Genomic DNA, 18,883 nt, shown 5'->3' with positions numbered 1-18,883 from the left:
CCAAAAATACAGTGAAAATTTCAGGGCAAGGATCCTATCCTACTCATTTTGCAACCTCTATGCCTAGCAAATGGTGTGGCATAAAATAGGTGCTTATCTTAGGCAGTTCAGGTTGCTAGAGCAAAATCTCATAGGCTGGGTGACTTCAATAATACACAGTTATTTTTCAGGCTGAGAAATCTGAGATCAGGGGAGCAGCATGGTGGGGTTCTGCTGGGGTCCCTCTTGCCGGTTTGGAGAAGACTGCTTTCCTGCTGTCTGGAGGGTCCACTTGCATGACCCCATCTGAACCTGCATGACCCCATCTGAACCTAATTACCTCCCAAAGGCCCTACCTCTTAACACAATCATCTGGGGATTTGGGCTTCAACAGATGAATTTTGAGGAGGACACAAACATCTGGTCTATACCAGTACTTAAATATATTTGTCAAATAAAATGGAATTAAGACAAAGTATCAATGGCAGGAGTGATCAATGGTAATGATCATGTAGCTAGTTCAAGCATAGCGAATGGGTCAAATGCTAGATCCCATTTGACTCAGACTCAGCTTTGTATCTAACACAATTAATATAAACGATCTCAAATATCATAATGTTCTGTGTGAATCTTTTCATTCCTGCTGTAAAGATGTTGACACTTTATTGTGTATATAATGTTAATGGAAACTTCCATGAATGACTTCATAAAGATTCTTCTATAAATATTCCAAGGATCTTCTTTGCAATTTTCACTTATGGAAATCAATGAAGAAAGTAAGGGGAACTTAGGGTAAAAGTGGAGAAAGGGAATAATAATAATAATAATAATAATAATAGCATATCTTCTGATATGCTCTTTTATATGCTTATATAATCTTGCTAGAAATCTGCAATTATTTTTTTTCATGGAAGAGAGGCAATAGTTATTGAACATTAATTCTCAAACCCAAGCAGGCAATTTTTTCCCAAATACTATGTGAAGTGGGCTTTATAATCATATTTTATAGTTGAATAATCTAATTGTTCTAAAATATAAAAATGTCTGTGTGAGTTTTTTAATTCCCACTATATAGATGCTGAGAGTTCCTCAGTATGATCTTTATTCGTTTCTCTACTTTCACCCTTAAGTGCCCCTAACTTTCTCCATTGATTTTTGCCAACTGGTAATTTTATAACTATTCTTCCCCCTTCCTGAGAAATTTTAAGACTGAGACAAAGATATACCATGAAGCTGGAGAGAACAATAGGATATGGGTATAGTTTGGAAAACCCCTGGATAATCTTGCATAATACCAATCTTAGGAAAATAAAATAAAATAATTTATTCTTCCTCCTCCTTCTTGATCCTAAATTTGATTTCTCCCTCAGTTCAAATTTATCACAATTAGTAACAGGAGTGGACTGTACAATTTCTAACAAGTGAGACTTGTGGCAGCTTTAATACCTGATGGCCAGTTAAAATTTTCTTGCCATAGGGAATCTCTTCCGAGTTGGAAACAGCCAGTATTGAAATAACCTTTTAGAAGAGAGCAAATAAGAAGTCTGCTGGTAATAACAGGATCTGCATTTATGGTATTGAAGAAACACAGCTATTTACATGCCCTTTGTTCCCTTTTACACAAACAGTAGTGAAAGAGTAATTCCCAGACTCCTGTTTCCCTGGAAAAGCTGTGACGTGAGCTCAGTGTCTCCTAATACACAGTTGAAAAAGTGGTCTAGGGGCACATGGGTGGCTCAGCCAGTTAAGTGTCTGCCTTCAGCTCAGGTCATGATTCCAGGGTCCTGGGATCGAGCCCTGTGTCAGGTTCTCTGCTCATCAGGGAGCCTGCTTCCTCCTCTCTCTCTGCTTGCCATCTCCCCACCTGTGCTCACTCATTCTCTCTCTCTCTGTCAAATAAATAAATAAAATAAAAAAAAAATGGTGTAGTCCCTAAAGATATTAGTAATGGTTGTACAGATCAAAAAGCAAAACCAGGTGTATTTGTTATCCACTAGATAAACTATCATCATTTCAGAAATATTTTCAGTAACTTTCTATGCACATAATATTGACATTATTCTTGTGGTGAGAAAGGTTTAGATTGTGCAGGAAGTCTCTGGAAAATCTTAGGGTCACCTCTGGTGCCTTTAGAAATAATTGCAGAGAACTCTGAATAGAAATCTAATTGTCAGAGTTGCAGATATTCTTAGCATTTTTTCGTTTAGCAACCCTGCCCTACTTTCTTTTAATAAAGAATAGCACGGCCATGTTATTTAAGGTGTCATCTATTAATTGGTTATGAAAAATGCTCAACGATTTGTTTGAGACCTGACAGTCGCCTAGCATCATAAGCACAGCCCTATCTTACTTGCTGTAGTCAATTAAAATCTGGGTCTCCAGAGCCGTTTCCAGGTATAGACCCAATCTGATAGCTCATCATTAGTTCACATCCTAATGGCACAAAAACATTCCTGAAGACATTTAATTTTCAGCGCCAGAGGCTTTCTTGATAAAAGCTTTTTCAAAAAAAGTAGCTAGAAAGTCTTATTTTAAAAATCAGAAATGGCATCACTGCCTGGTAAAATAAAGGAACAATCACTGAAAGGAGAAGAAAAATAATGGTTGTTGTCATCATTTGACAATACATTTTAAGTGCTACTTGGAGCAATAAGAATTGCTTATACATTCGGAAAGAAAATAATATGATGGGACTAAGATTATTAGACCAAACTGCATTTAGTTTTCCAGCTTTTTTTAGAGGTGTGTCTGCCTGTTTATTACTGAAGATATAGCATTCTTTACCAAGACTTGCTCCCATGATAATGTTGAATCAGAAAGAGCAAATATTTTAATCACTTCCCAAAAGAAAGTTTAAAAATTGTCCCCATCTAATGAAAACAAGGACGAACAGAAAGTGACCAGGCCCTTAAATTTAGAAATGCTTTAAAAATACCATTAGCTCCAAGTCATTCTGATGTCATCTATTAGTGACTGGATTTTGACTTTCATATTACACACCATGCAGACGGTTAACTCACAGATCCCCAGCTTTTGCCGATTTTGTTCTACCATGAAATTAATGGACTAAGAAAAAATACTGCTACCCACCTCTAAAATACCATATCATTTCTCAATGAGCTAATTTTTATCTTCTAATGAGGGTTATATAAAATTTACTCTGTAGTCAGTAGATTCATGAAAAAAATATAACTGGAAAAATTTATAAATTTCTCTCCTGGTATTTCCCAGAGCCTGAGAGCTACTTCTCTCTGCCCCTTCACAGTCAAACTTTCCTTTAAAAATTATCTTGTGCTCACTCTCTGTATTTTTTTAAGCCTATCCAAGCTTTCCTTTTTCACTCTAACATCTGTCCCTGTACCTACTTAAACTATTCTCATTTAGGTCACCAATAGCCTCCAGATAGCTAGATCCGAATGGACATTTTTATATCCTTATTTTATTGCACTCTGGATTTGACAATGTTGACAACTCATCACCATTTTAAATTTTCTCCTCCCTTAGCTAATGTGACATGATTCATTCTCATTATGAAGGTCCTTCTTTAAATATCACCTCAGAAGCATTGTCTGACCACCTGTTTAGAATAACCTACTGTCTGGATACAAATCGTAGATTTTAAGCTTCATGAGAGCAAAGATTTGCTCTCTTTACCATGGAACCATTGGTACTTATAATAGTGCCTTACACACACACACACACACACACACACACACACACTTAATAAATAGTCACTGATGAATCAAATGAATGAATACTGGGTTCCACATCCTTAAAGTTAACTGGATATTCTCACTTAGATTTTCACAAATACCTCAAATTCACTACCTCAAACTAAATATTTTCACTTAGATTTTCACAAATACCTCAAATTCACAAATTGTAATTTGTGAATAAATAATTCAAAACCAATATAAACCATTTACTGTAACTGACGTCCTGTAGGCATTGAATTTACTAAAAGAGAGGAAAAGCTAAAATAGAAATAAGAAATTGTTAAGAGGCATTGTTTTTTAAAATTGCCATGTAGGGAAAATCAAGTATAATTTTAAATAAATTAACTGAAAAGTACCCATTCCAAAAAGCCTCAAAGCAAGGTTTTAAAACTCAACTCTTTCTTTCCAAACACGATCTTAGAATGCTTCCTATAAATCTAAATTCCTTCATTTCATCACTCTTTGCATTTAACAAAGTAGACATGATTCCTGGATGATGATTTCTGTAATTTCTTGCATTGTTCTTCTCTTATTTATTTCTACTCCCTCTGTTTTAGTTCAAGTACCCATAGTTACTGCAACAGCATCTAACTGGTCATTGTTCCCAGTCCGGGCTCCATTCAATCTATCTGCCTAATTTTTACCCCCATGAGCTTCCTAAAACCTACCCATTTTAATCCTTGGGTGGAGATCTTTGAATACTTCACTAAAGCCTCCACAATAAAGTAGCCCTACTTTTGCTTATCTCTACAAAGTTCTTCGTGATCTCCTTTCTCACCCCTTACCATTCTCCTCCAAGATGTCTTATTCTATAAAGCTCCTTTCAATGACCTAATTGCAGTGCGCTCTTTGACTACTCTGTCTCCATCTAGGCTGTTCTCACACATGTTCACACTCCCTCTCAGTCTGCTCCTCCAGTCCGTCCAGCTATTAATCACTCATCCTTTCACAGCATGCCAAGCGCTGAGCGAGGTGCAGAGAGCACAGCTTTGGGAAAAATGCCAGACATAGTCCCTCCCTTGCTGAAGCTTCCAGAACAGTGGGGGAAGTTGCCAAACGGAGAGACTGGAGCGTGAGGAAGGTGGAAGCTTGCACAGACGTGTTTTAGAAAGGCCATTTTTCATATTAAAATTCCCAACTCAAGGAAACTGCTATTACATTAAAACAATCCAAAGCTGACTCTCCCACTATTTTGTTAATATAGTAGTTACCTGAAGCAAGTCACCCCAGCTTTCAAATAGCTTCCAGGAACACATGCGCTTTAAACTAAAGACCTCTCTCTGCTCTATCTGGGAAAGCCCAGGTAACAAGCTGGACTGGGCAGCTAAAATTGACTCCATCAAAGCTTTCTGAAATACAGGGTAGGGTGTTTTCCCCACAAAAAGGAAGATGTTTTTACAGTAAGAAAGGTGAAGATGCTTAGACAATAGAAAGCAAGGGGCATCGCCTAAACAGGTAGCTCAAGAAGTTGTAATTTAATGAGACAAAATTGTGAACAGATTCATAATTATATTTTCTACTCAATCCTACAATTAAACTTGGCTTGTTACCAAATATTGGAATAACATAATATTCAGAAATTGTACTGGGTTCAAAGCAGTGATTTGCCGTATTCAAAGTAGTGCTGTAAGCTATCCAGTGGAATACATGAGCCGTAAATAAAACAGTCTCTACAGTTAAGTTTATCTGCTTTACGTGGCATGCTGAATTTCATGTAAATAAAGAGATGATAGATCATAGATAGACTGAAACTGTAGCAAAGCACTTATACAATGGAAGTGTAAATCAACAAAAGGTATGAGATTAATTCCTTCTCTCTAGTTATATGACTTGGAGCAATTCAACTAATTTTCTCTAGGCTATTCTGTGCTCTATAAAATGAAGATAATATTATCTCTATATCTTATACTTATATGGGAATTAAACATGATAAAATATCTTAAACTTCTGTGCCAGTGGTAAAACACTTTGCAGACAAGACTTTTTAAAAAAGTTTTGCAACAAGTAATTAAACAGCTTGCGCTACTTTGTACCAATACCTTACTGTTATTACAGCTCCATTAATCTACTCTTGGTTTCAATGGTTGACTGGGAATTTCACAAATTATAACAAATTCAAAACCAATATAAACCGTTTACTGTAACTGAGGTCCTATAGGCATTAAATTTTCTAAAAGAGAGGAAAAGCTAAAACAGAAATAAAAAATTGTTAAGAGGCATTACTTTTTAAAATTCCCATGTAGGGGAAATCAAGTATAATTTTAAACAAATTAACTGAAAAGTACCCATTCCAAAAGAAATAGTATAATTACCATATTATACACTGACAGTCTCAGCCGAAGGCAAGGAAGCTGTTTGAATTATTGGCTATGTTGGGGTGAGTGTGTAAGGAATAGGTTGGCAAACTTTTCTGTAAAGTTCCAGATTAGTAGTGATTTCAGCTTCTGAGGATCTTCAGGTCCCTGTCACACACCCAACTCTGACAATATAACACAAAAGCAGCCACAGACAGTACATACAGAAATACAGTTGGTTGGCTGGATGCCAATGAAATCTTCTACAGTAAAAACACTGGCTAGATTTGATCTGAGGGCAACAGTTTCCAGACCCTTGGTGTAAGGCCACGAAATCATTAACAAATGTAACTGGTTATAAGTCGATTCTTTTCTGCCTTCTGTCTAGCTTTTGTTAGCTTTTTTAGCAAAAAGAAAAGTGGAAGGAAGGATTATAAAAATGTCTCCTCATTATGATAAAATACACTGTAAATTATAACCTAGAAGCAGCAAATGTCTCAAAGGTCATTTTATAAGTCTCCTTTTGATGTGACTTGGTTGAACAATGAAATCATATCCATAAAAATCACTCCATCTTCTACTTCATATTTACCCATCTCTTTCACCAGAAAATAAGTCCATTTCAGTTATAGCAGAAACTCAAACTCTTTAATTCAAACTAAGGATAGTTCCAGATCAACTTTATAACTTACCAAGAAGCCACAAGAAACTTACAGGAATATCTGTTGACTAGAGATATTCTTTAGGTTTCTAAAGATATTCTTTATAGTCCTTAATGAGTGTGGGTTACTCTCATAATTAAGTAGATAGAGCCAGTCATTTATTGTTAATTTAAAAAAGAAAGACATGTGGTAATAATGCTGTATGTGCGTTTTTTGTGAGCACATGCATGCAGTGTGTATGATGGGGGGAATGCTGGAAATGTGGTAGTCATTTTTTCTTAACTTCCCAAAACCATTTCATCATTTTTTTGTTAACAGTTCCCCCAATTTTGAGGAATTATTCTTTTCCACTCTAGCATGAGCATCTCCAATTTTTTATACATAGGCCTGAATACTTGGCCCACAGTGAGCCAATGAGAGCATCTGTCCCTTCCCGTCATGGTGCTTGGCTGGGAACTGGGGAATCCTACGGCCCCCTTCAAAACTTCCCCTGGAATTTTACGACTGAAGCTCTGAGAGAGTCACTATGTATCCTGCCAGACTTATGCTAGGTGCTTATGGAAATATTCTCTGATTATATATTCTCTATATGCAAATAAAAATAAGTTTTTTTTTTCCCTTTTACTAAAATAAGATCATCATATACTGGCTGCAGATATAAACAGTAAGATGAGGTCTTATAGGAAAAGGGTAGGCCCTTCATCCACTAGGTATCCATTATTATATGAGGAGGAGGAGACACACTGATAGAGACTTGGGGGGAAACCTGTTAAGATGGAGGCAGAGATTGCAGTGAAATAGCCAAGGGATGGCAAAGACAGGGGGTAACCATCAAAAGCTAGAAGAAAATCACGGGCCCATTCTCTCTCATGGCCTCCGGTAGAATCCAGTCCTGCAGACAGCTTGAATTCAGACTTCTAGCTTCCAGAGCTGTGACAACAAATCTCTGCTGTTTTAAGCCACCTAATTTGTGTTATTTTGTTGGGGCTAACCCTAGGAAACTAATCTAAGTGTTGACTACAGATATTCTTTAGGTTTCTAAAGATATTCTTTATCAAGTTAAGGAAATGTTCTATTTCTCTTTTACATAATGCTTTGTCATCTTTGTTGAAAATAATGACCTCTTAGCAGTACAATTGATATCTCCTATTGTTATTTTCCCCTTTACTGTATTAATGTTGTGAAAGATTATGAAAACTGCAACAATTTTCCACCTTTCCCTGTAGGTATACCTCTTTGAAACATACATAGCTCCTGCCAAGTAAGAGAAATTGATTTCTTTATCCTTTGAATTTCTACTGTCCATATGCCTTGCTGTGTCCAGTAGACTGTGGCAAAAGCACTGTTTTTCAATTCTAAGCCTAGGTCTCAAAGAACTTGCATATTTCATGCATCTTCCCGAAATCTGACCACTATGAGATAAGCACGTCCGGGCTAGGCTGATGAATGATGGATTTTGCCTAAACCCCAAACCAGCCACCTACCCACTGAGTAAGTAAGGTATCAATTGGTAGTTTACCCCAGAAGCATCAATGAGGCTAGTCAATGTCAACTAAGCCTGGGCCAGGACAGGAGCACTGCTCAGCTGACCCATAGACTCAAAAGAAATAATGGTTGTTGGCTAGCCACTAGGATTTGGAGTGATTTGTTATGCAGCAATTAAATAAATATAAATAAATACATATAATTAATATAAATGACTTCAAAAATGTATGTTTATATAAACTATACATAATATAAAATACACTGATCTAAATATAAATATTTTATCAATAGATTTTTAAAAATTAAAGTATCCTTGTTATCTTAAAGAAACGGTCATATTACAGAATTACTATAAATACTACTAGATTCAATTAATAGTGTTTTACCTGAAATTTTTACCCATGTTCCAGGATAAAAGATCTTGTATTTCTGGTCATTGAAGTATATTAGTATGTTAAAATTTAAATAATAATGAAGACGATAAATGCATCCTTTATAAATCAATAAAAGATACTGGTACAGCTGTCAAACACAATATATTCTTTGCCATTTGCAGAATCCTTATTATATGCAAGGGGCTCTACTTCATTTCTCCACTCAATAATCTATAAAATAAGATTATTAATCTCAAATTATGGCAAGAAAACTGAAATTCAAATAAATTAAGTAGCTTGTCTAAGATCAAGTTATTAGTAAATGTTGCAGTTAGGTTAAACTCCTGTTTGAATAATCCCAAAACTTCCTCTGTAGACCACGTTGAGGAGTTCAAGAACAAAGGAAGATCTGAGAAGGTGATGTGGAGTGGCTCTAAGTTCATGTTTTAATTTATCCTCAAAACCAAAACCCTGGGGCACCTGGGTGGCTTAGTGGGTTAAAGCCTCTGCCTTTGGCTCGGGTCATGATCCCAGGGTCCTGGGATCGAGCCCCGCATCGGGCTCTCTGCTCAACGGGGAGCCTGCTTCTCCCTCTCTCTCTGCCTGCCTCTCTGCCTACTTGTGATGTCTGTCTGTCAAATAAATAAATAAAATCTTTAAAAAGCAAAACAAAACAAAACAAAAAACCCCAAACCCTTCCCCTATATTTTCCATACACGAGAAGTAATACTACGTCCCCTTTTCTCTAATCCATAATTACTTTGTATAAACATGCTTAATATTCATTCCAATACTTAATTTAACTGAATTGTCCCTGTCAATGTGGACTCATAAAAATGTACTGAATTATAAGACACACTACCTAGATTTTTCCAAGTCTCCATCTCTGAATTGACTAGCACCTGATGTGAAAACAAAGTTGGTGAGTATAAACTCTCTACTAAAGCCAGTAAATATTCAAAATATTAATACATGATTCTGATAAGACCAGGAAGAATTAAATCTTCATGGGTTTAGCATATAAAAAGATAAAATAATAAAAAATGTAAGGGATTGCTATTTTTGGTTATTAAAAACTATAGATAATCAATGCATACAGAATTCTCTGTTCTCTGAAAAGAAGTACAATGTAGTTGACATCACAGGATCCTTTGGTTGTAAACAGATAAGTAGCATATGTTTGTGACAAAGAAGAGATTCAGGTCATAAGTCCTACGTGAGAAGGCGGTGATTACTGAGGGCGAGGACAGATGGGATAATTAATAGAAGAGGTGAGATTTGAGCTGAATCTCTGAATAAGTTAGACCTTCCAGAAGCAAAGAAAAGACATGTAAGGATGCCTTGTCTGGGGAATGACATAAGTCAGAAATGACAAATATCTCTGATGCTCATCCTGTCCTCGAGTCCATAGCACACATCACTAGCGAAGTGTGGCTTTCTCCTCTTCCTAAGTTTAGGGGCCGCCTCAGGACGCCCATCAAGAGGTCGCTGCCCATCAACTAAATACAGAGCTGTTCATCCATGGTGGCCAAACAAATTATTATGGAGTTTAATAGAGAAATAATAGGCAGACTTATTTGACTGAAATAGAACGAGTATAGGGAAAATTGATTGAAACATTTTTAAGAACTATACTTGGCGGCTGGAATTTTGGATTTTTCTTGGGTACAATAGAGAATGATTAAAAACTTCAGGAAAGGGGTAAATGAAGGAGCAATTGAGGACAAGGAAACCAAAGGAGGATTATTATATTGATCTCATAATGAGCATGTGACTAGAAGGGAAATAGCACTAATGAGAAAGAATATGCAAAATAAAAAATAGAAAGCAATGAAAATGCAGAAGTAAAATACATTAAGGAAAGAATTGTCAGGGATTAAGATTAATTTAACATGGACAAAGGAATAGAAAGATCATTAAATTTCTTGCTATGTCCAGGATTTATGATAAATAATTTAAATGTGTTTTCTCATTTGACCTTCATATCACTCGATGAGATAGGGATTTTTACCACCTACATTTTATAAATGAAGAAACTGAGGCACATGGATACTAAGAAACTTGTCATATTTTAAACCTTAATTAAAACACTGAATCATTTTAACTTGTTTTGATTTCAGAATAATCTTAAATTTGCCTTTAGTTCTCAATATAACTTTCCACAGCTCTGATCTCTCCATAGACATTTATAGACTCCTACTTTGTGAATGTCTACAGTGGTTTCCTCCAAGAAAAGGACATGGAATTTGCTCAATTACAGATTTTACTCTCAAAAAAAAAAAAAAAGTCAATTACACTTGGGGGAATTACATTTGAATTTTAAAATATAGCATGTGATCACAGTTGGATGTATATGTAGTATATTCTTGTCAGCTACATTTTTAAATTCATTACATCTCTTTTTTGGTTTAAATTTTGTTCTTCCTTATTAGGCCAGAAACTCATAAACTACAGCTAAAATATTTTGTGTGCTTACTAAATGCCAAGTACTGGGCTAAACACTTTGCATTTATAATCTCTCTTGGGCCTCACATACTGTACTTCGAGTAGCTGTCCTCATATAAAGAAACTGACACCTAGAGCATTTAAATAACTGACCTAGGGTAAAGAAGCATAGCCAAGAGTCAAATTTAGATCTCTGTATCAGTAAAGCACAAAGCCTTAAGCTATACCATCAGACTATTTCAGGGAAATAAATTCTATCTTCCTTCACAAAATTATACTGTGCCAAACATACGCTTAGAGCATACTCAGTGCTTAATTCATTTTGACAAATCTTCCTCTTCTTAAAACCAGAGACACTGGTTTTAAGTAAACACTAAGAAACCCGACATTTAGTGAGGAATTGTTATCTGTTGCAGGCTCTCTGATAAGACTCTAGACATGTGATAACATTCATTCTATTATTTTCATGTATCATTAGGTATTCAGCAACATCCTGAGTGCCAGGCAGGAAGCAGAGAATAAAACAAAATCCATGATGTCTCATGGAGAAAGGGAGATAGATACACTCACGTATACAAGCAGCCTTTGCTGTGTGCTGTTGTGACACACAGAACTTCCAGATATCAACGCCTCGTTGAGTAGCACCAGCGTCACAATAAAATGGTTCAAATTTCAGTCACAGTTAGAGTTGGGGTGAGAGTCACAGTGAGTAAACTCATAAGATACAGACTTCACCGCTCCCTCCTCAGCCCTCAAATTACTACATAAATAGCAGAGACGCAGAGGTGTGCCCAGTTGCACCACTTTTCCAGTGTTTGTTGGAAGTTGATCACTGCACATTTTATATTTATTGTGCTCATGGATAGCAAAAATGTTTTGATCTGATAGTATCTGATCGGAAAGGTGTTGCCTTCTGTATCCCTGGGACAGTGTACCTATAACAGTGGAAAATCCAAAGAGCACATTGGTCAACAAAGATGAAAAGGTAGCAAAGAAATGAGAGTGGGTGTGGCTGACCGAAGAGTCACCTCTACAGGGGGCACACAATTATCCTCTGAGGTAGGTTAACGCTCCCTTTCCCCATTTTACCTGTGAGTAGACTAAGCTGGAGAAACAGCGAAGTACTGAGTCATGGTTATGCCGAAATCAAGTGCCTGAGCTTGAAATTGGACTCGTATTTATCTGAATTTCATTTTTCACTCTCCTGTGCACTTTACTCAAAAAAGGAATTTTTATATAAGCGACGATTGAATGCATTTTTAATATGGCAGTTCTTTTACATGGCGTTAGTTGATATAGTGTAGCTAAAATCATTCACATACAAGTTTTGCTGACTGAGGGGTCTACACAGAACTATGAACATGGCTTTTCCTCTCTGAAGAAGTATGCCTATTGGCAGCTCACCGCTGACAACATTTCAGGTTTTTCATAGTCTATTTTAATGGCCAAATACTGGCATGCTACCATAGGACCAAAAGGGTATTTGCTTAAGCTAACACATATCCCAGAGTTTTTCACTTAGAAAGGAAAGAAAGTTAAAAAGTAATACAACTTCACAAAAGAGAGTGACTGTAGATAGCAGTGCAAGCTCTTTGACAAAAGTGGATGGAGATGGATTATGATTATAGAATATTGTTTTTTCCTGGTGGGAAGATGAAATTCTGATCGAGATCTCTAAATGTAGGGAACAGAGAAATTGGTCTTTAATTTCTTCGCATTTAATGGTTTTTAATTCCCTTGCATTTAAAAGTCTTTGGCAGTCATGAAATCATCAAAACACTTCAGCAACTTCCTAACTAGGAAACTTTAACACCTACTTACGCTATTGTTAGCTTCAGTAGTTCAAAGAATGCAAAGTCAATAGCAATTAGGAAAGAAAACCTTTGAGAAAGGAAAAGATAGCTATAAAACACCTAATTGTTTCTCTTAAAACCTACTCCCTTGGTACCTCCAAATGCTAATGAAATGTCATTTCACCATGACAAGTAGAACACAGGTCTTTCTCTTCTTGGGTAGGAAAAAAACGCATACTGTGACAACGTATGTAATACCCTTCATTATTATAACTTGCATTATTCTAATGTTACTCACTTATAATTAATGTGTAAGTGATTCTAGAAGCTTAACCCCTATCCCCTATTTGCTGCTTAGCAACAATCAGCTGAGTGAAACACTGCTAGGGTATAGACTATGAATCACCATGGGGAAAGCTGCTTGGGAATTACTGAGTTGGGATTGCTCTCTCTGGAGTCTTTTAAGCATTGTCTCTGTGTAATTTAGTTGAAGAAAACTTGCTTTGCTAGCGGGAAATCCTGTATAAATAAATCTGCGCGCATGTGAAAACAGCCCTATTGTAGACTTTTTACTACAACAAACATGGCAATTATTTTTCAAGAACACACTGAATTCCACTACTTCTAAAGATTCCTTGCTTAAAAATAAAAATAAGTGTTAATTGTCCTTTCCAACGCAAATGCAATCATTCTGTTCTTTCTTAGATTCTCAGCAGAATCAGCAGGTGTATATGGTCACAGGAGCATTCCGGTATCTACATATGCAAAGTCAAGTTGGGGACAGTTATATACTAAATGAATGTGTTCCCTAACATTCGTGTGTTCAAATCTAATCCCCAGTGTGATTGTGATGGTATTTGGAGCTGGAGTCTTTGGCAGGTTGTTGGAGGCTACAGCATGGTTGGAGTCGAGGTTCAAACCAGGCCCTGACTTGTGTCTCCTTCAAAGTCCAGACACCTTGACAAGGTTAAGGACAGGAAAGTTGAGTAACACTGAGAAAGGGTCTGTGCTATGTGTCGTGCGCTCGCCTACCTGACTTCTCACACACTCCCCCTACAGAAGGGAACAATGTGGTCAGGGTCATGAGTTCTTAATTGATCCTTGTTGTTCCTGTACCTCCCATAACCCACTCCCTGGTTGATTGTCTTGCTAATGGCTTTAGCGGAAACTACCTGGCATCATGAGGTTTGCTTGTAGTTAATGTAAACTTGTTATAGAAACTTGCGGTCATCTGACTAGGTTCTGATGTATTACTCCTATTCTGGTCTGCCTTATAAATGCTTGTAAGACATGGAATAAATTTGGCACTGTTGGACATCATCTTCGGTGTCCCTCCTGGCCCCATCTTTGTCTCTTAATTTCTTTTCACCATCCTCTTAGCCCTCACATTTTCCTGGTTGATTTGTCGCACTGGCCGTGACAGCAGGGGATTAGCTTATGAGGATAGAGACCTCATAAATGGGATTCGTGATCCCAGAGAATTCATTTACTTGTCCCTTCTGCCATGTGAGGACACAGTGAAAAGACAATCACCTATGAACGAGAAACTGGGCCCCACCAGACACTGGACCCCACATGCAACAGCACCTCCCAGCTTCCAGAACTATGAGAAATAAATTTCCGTTGTTATAAGCCACCTGGTCTATGGTACTTTGTTAAGGCAGCCCGAACTAAGACAGGGATGGAGCCAGTTATCTAAGAAAGGGAGACCCAAATATCTTGCAATGAAACACAAAGAAAACAAAGGCAAATGTATGGGGGTGGTGGTTACTGTGCTAAAATTGTCCAAAAAATTGTGTGGGATATGTATACTACTTTCATGACTATTTGAGACCTTATCAACTCAAATGCTACCTTTGGCAGCCTGAAGGCCAGGTAGAGAACTTTGATCTGAGTGGAGACTAAAGCCAGATACCTGTAAGGTTACATGAGTCTCCTTCTCTCTCTCTTTTATAGTACCTTAATAGTTTTTATAAGGTTACACTAAAGTCTTCTGTCAGATCTAAAACTGTAACATCAAGATTATTTGGGCCCTTATCCAACGTTGAAAATGTAATGTCATAGTCCTCTCTCAAGATTTATCTAGAATACTGCTAAAACATCAGTCATGAAGATGTTCTTTTCTCTAGTCTTTATATCATTGGATCCTATGTCACCCTCTCTTAATAATGAGCGTCCATACAGAAAGAGCCTATAATGGAGCAGATTTTAAATATGTGTCTGTGAAGACTTTGTATATGTGCAAATCCACTCATGTAACTAAAACCAATCCTGCATTCAGATCAAGCTTGTTAATTAAAGACCTGAAGGGAATCTAGAATAAAAACAACCAAAGAGAAAGAGCTGTCAATATGTTTCTAATACTGTTCATTGAAGAGTGCCTGATTGCTTTGGATATTTGAATTTCCTATGTCAGGTTTAATCATCAAGGGGAAAAGGAGATATCAAGCTCTCAAAACCTAATCAAATTAATCATCAATCAATTACTTAGCCTACTCTGTCCTAATTACTTATTCATGTCAAACAAGCTTTTCATTACAATTTAACTTCACATGTGAATTGGTTTTCTGAGTGTTCTAGAAAACTGATATGATAATATTATTTGTCATTTTGAAATTTTCATATATATATGGGATATATATATATATATATATATATATATATATATATATATATATATAGTTGATTCCTGGGGCACCTGGGTGTAAATATATATATATATATAGTTGATTCCTGGGGCACCTGGGTGGCTCAGTGGGTTAGGCCGCTGCCTTCAGCTCGGGTTGTGATCTCAGGGTCCTGGGATCAAGTCCCGCATCCGGGCTCTCTGCTCAGCAGGGAGCCTGTTTCCCTTCCTCTCTCTGCTTGCCTCTCCGCTTACTTGTGATCTCTGTCAAATAAATAAATAAAATCTTAAAAAAAAAAAAAAAGAAGTTGATTCCTTAGCCAGGGTATCATTTAAGCTTGATTATCTTATGTCAGGAATATGAACGTAATTGCTTCTGAATACAGACTTAACCAAATTCATACTGCCAAATGTAATTGTATCTCAATCTTGGTGAGCATTGGATTCGTCATGGGAATTTCATGAAGTAAACACTCAGTAGAAGCCCCTCCAGAGATTCTGATTAATGAGGTCTGAAATGATGCATCTCTACTTTAACTAGAGATTCATTTCTGGCATAATGGAGTGAGTAGATCAACACACCTTCTCTCCAATAATCCAACTACACCCAAAGCATGAAAAAAATTAGAAAATAATAAAAAAAAATACAAGGAAATAATAAAAAACTGCAATAATAAAACAAAACAAAACAAAACAAAAAAAATCAATGAAATAAAATTTTTTCTTTGAAAACATCAACAAAATTGACTAAGAAAAGAAAAGATACGGATTACGAAAATCATAAAAGATGAAACATCACTCTTGGACTACAGATATTAAAAATATGTTTCTTTTCTCTCTTTTCTTTTCTTTCTTTCTTTCTTTCTTTTTTTTTTCCCCCTTTCTCAGGGCGGTAGGATCAAACCCAGAGTCCAGCTCCAGGCTCAACCCGGAGTCTTCTTCTTTCCCTCTTTCTCCCTCTGTTGCTGACCCTCCCCACCCTCTCTCTCTCAAATCAATCAATCAAGCAATCTTAAAAAAAACAAAAGAGCCCCTTAACTGTGCCACTATGTCATCCTTCACTCAGTTCTTTTTCAAACACTTGGAATAATATTTTAAAATGCAAATTAGATTACATCACCATTCTTAAAACATAAAAATTTTTTCCATAGTACTTAGAATAGAATCTACTGTGACTTAAAAGGCCTGGCTTTGGCCTGGAGGCTGATGGCACTTCGGCCTCATTGTCTGACATCTCCTTATTGACAGTGTTTCAAGTATTCTGCCTTGCAAAGTGCTCTTGCCCAGATCTTTACATAGATTACATCTCACATCAGATCTTTGTCTGAATATCGTTTTGTTTGTTTGTTTGGAAAAGGCATTTGATCAAAACTGCCTCTACAATAGCCTCACCATACGTCCATTTCAGTTTCTTACTTTTCTTTTGTTTCCTTCATAGCCTATTCACTCCCTGAAATTATATTATTATTATATTTAGTTATTACTCTTTTATTGTCTGCTATTCATTATAAAGGAAACAAAAAGCATAAGAATGTGTTAACCTTCAGTAATATTCACAACAAAATCATAAAGCTCCCCATTTTTATGTCTTTATTGATAAGAAATGTTTTTATTTTGAAATTTTATTTTGAAATAATTTAATTTTTATTTTTATTTATGTATTATTTACTTATTTATATTTTTATTTTACTTTGAAATAATTATTTCAAACTTATTTTGAAATAATTTATTTCCTCTACAAGTTACAATTTCTTCATTGTTTCATAGATTCTATAATTCATTTTCATTTCTTCTATACAGTTATGTTTCCAAACCCATTCCTAAATCTTTATAGGCTTCTTATTTTTTTTTTTTTTAAAGATTTTATTTATTTATTTGACAGAGAGAGAGCACAAGTAAGCAGAGAGGCAGGCAGAGAGAGGAGGAAGCAGGCTCCCCGCGGAGCAGAGAGCCTGATGCGGGGCTCGATCCCAGGACCCTGGGATCATGACCTGAGCCGAAGGCAGAGGCTTTAACCCACTGAGCCACCCAGGCGCCCCTAGGCTTCTTATTTTTTAATCACTCACTATGTAAATTTTGTTGTTTTTGTTTTCTGAGAATCAATTTCAGAATGTATCTGTTCTTTGATTTTTCCTGTGGGTTTTCAAATTCTCCTATAACTTGATTCACATTATTATTTCCCTAAATTTATTTTTTTTTAAAGATTTTGTTTATTTATTTGACAGACAGAGATTTCATGTAGGCAGAGAGGCAGGCAGAGAGAGAGGAGGAAGCAGGCTTCCTACTGAGCAGAGAGCCCAATGCAGGGCTCGATCCCAGGACCCTGAGATCTGTGACCTGAGCTGAAGGCAGAGGCTTAACCCCCTGAGCCACCCAGGCACCCCTCTAAATCTATTTTTTTAAAAGATTGCATTTATTTATTTGAGAGAGAGAGAGAGAGAAAGAACATGAATGAGAGAGAGGCAGAAGAGGAGGGAGAGGGACAAGCAGAGTCAGTGCTCAACTAGGAGCCCAATCTAAAGCTAGATATCATGGCCCTGAGTTCTTGACCTAAGCCAACATTGAGAGTCAGACCTACTGAACCATGCTCTTCTCCCTAAATCTTTAAAATGGTTAATTCAGTCCTCAAATAGCAACATTTTTCTTTAGCAATGGACATATTTAAGTTATTTATTTTCTTCAGAATAATGTAGCTTTGTCTTATACATTTTAATGTGAAGGGCTACATTTTTGTTGCTCTTTAGTTTAAAAATTTTGTTTTGGGGGCACCTGGGTGGCTCAGTCGGTTGGGCGACTGCCTTCGGCTGGGGTCATGATCCTGGAGTCCCGGGATCAAGTACTGTATCAAGCTCCCTTCTTAGCAGGGAGTCTGCTTCTTTCTCCCTCTGACCCTCTCCATTCTCATGCTCTCTCTCTCTCTCTCAAATAAATAGATAGAATCTTCAAAAAACTTTGTTTGTTTTCATTTTTGTTCTAGAGAATATTTACATTTAATATTTGGATTTATAAAATATTTATAAAAATATTTCTCAATTTGCAATTGGCTAAGACTTTTATATTTAATTTAATATCTATATGAGGCATTTATCTCTTGTTAGAATGTTACTGGGAATTCTGGAGTTCAGGAGCACTTGATAAGGAGGCCAAAGATCTAATATCTAACTGAAAATTCTGACTTGTGCAAAGTACTTAATTTATCTAAGAGTGGTTTTCTCACATTTATATGAAGTGGTTAAAGTAGATGACATTGAAGCTTCTAGTTATCAATTTATCTAATTATATACATTTTTTATCCTCTGTCCCCACATACACACAGCCTGTACACTTTATTTTATTAAACATTTTGACCTTTGAATTAATAGGCAATAATAACTTCTTGCATCTTAGAACTTATTTTTATAGATTAAAAACAATATTAGCTTACAAACAATCACTTTTTTTAAAGACAAGAGTCAAAAGAATTTAAGGTATCATGAAAGACAAAATAAAATATACTCCACTATAAATAC

Source organism: Mustela putorius, unplaced genomic scaffold, assembly GCF_011764305.1.
Source record: "Mustela putorius furo isolate JIRA1106 unplaced genomic scaffold, ASM1176430v1.1 tig00000228_pilon_pilon_pilon, whole genome shotgun sequence".
NCBI lineage: Eukaryota > Metazoa > Chordata > Mammalia > Carnivora > Mustelidae > Mustela > Mustela putorius.
The sequence above is the reverse complement of the archived record's forward strand: the minus strand, read 5'-3'. Positions refer to the sequence as shown.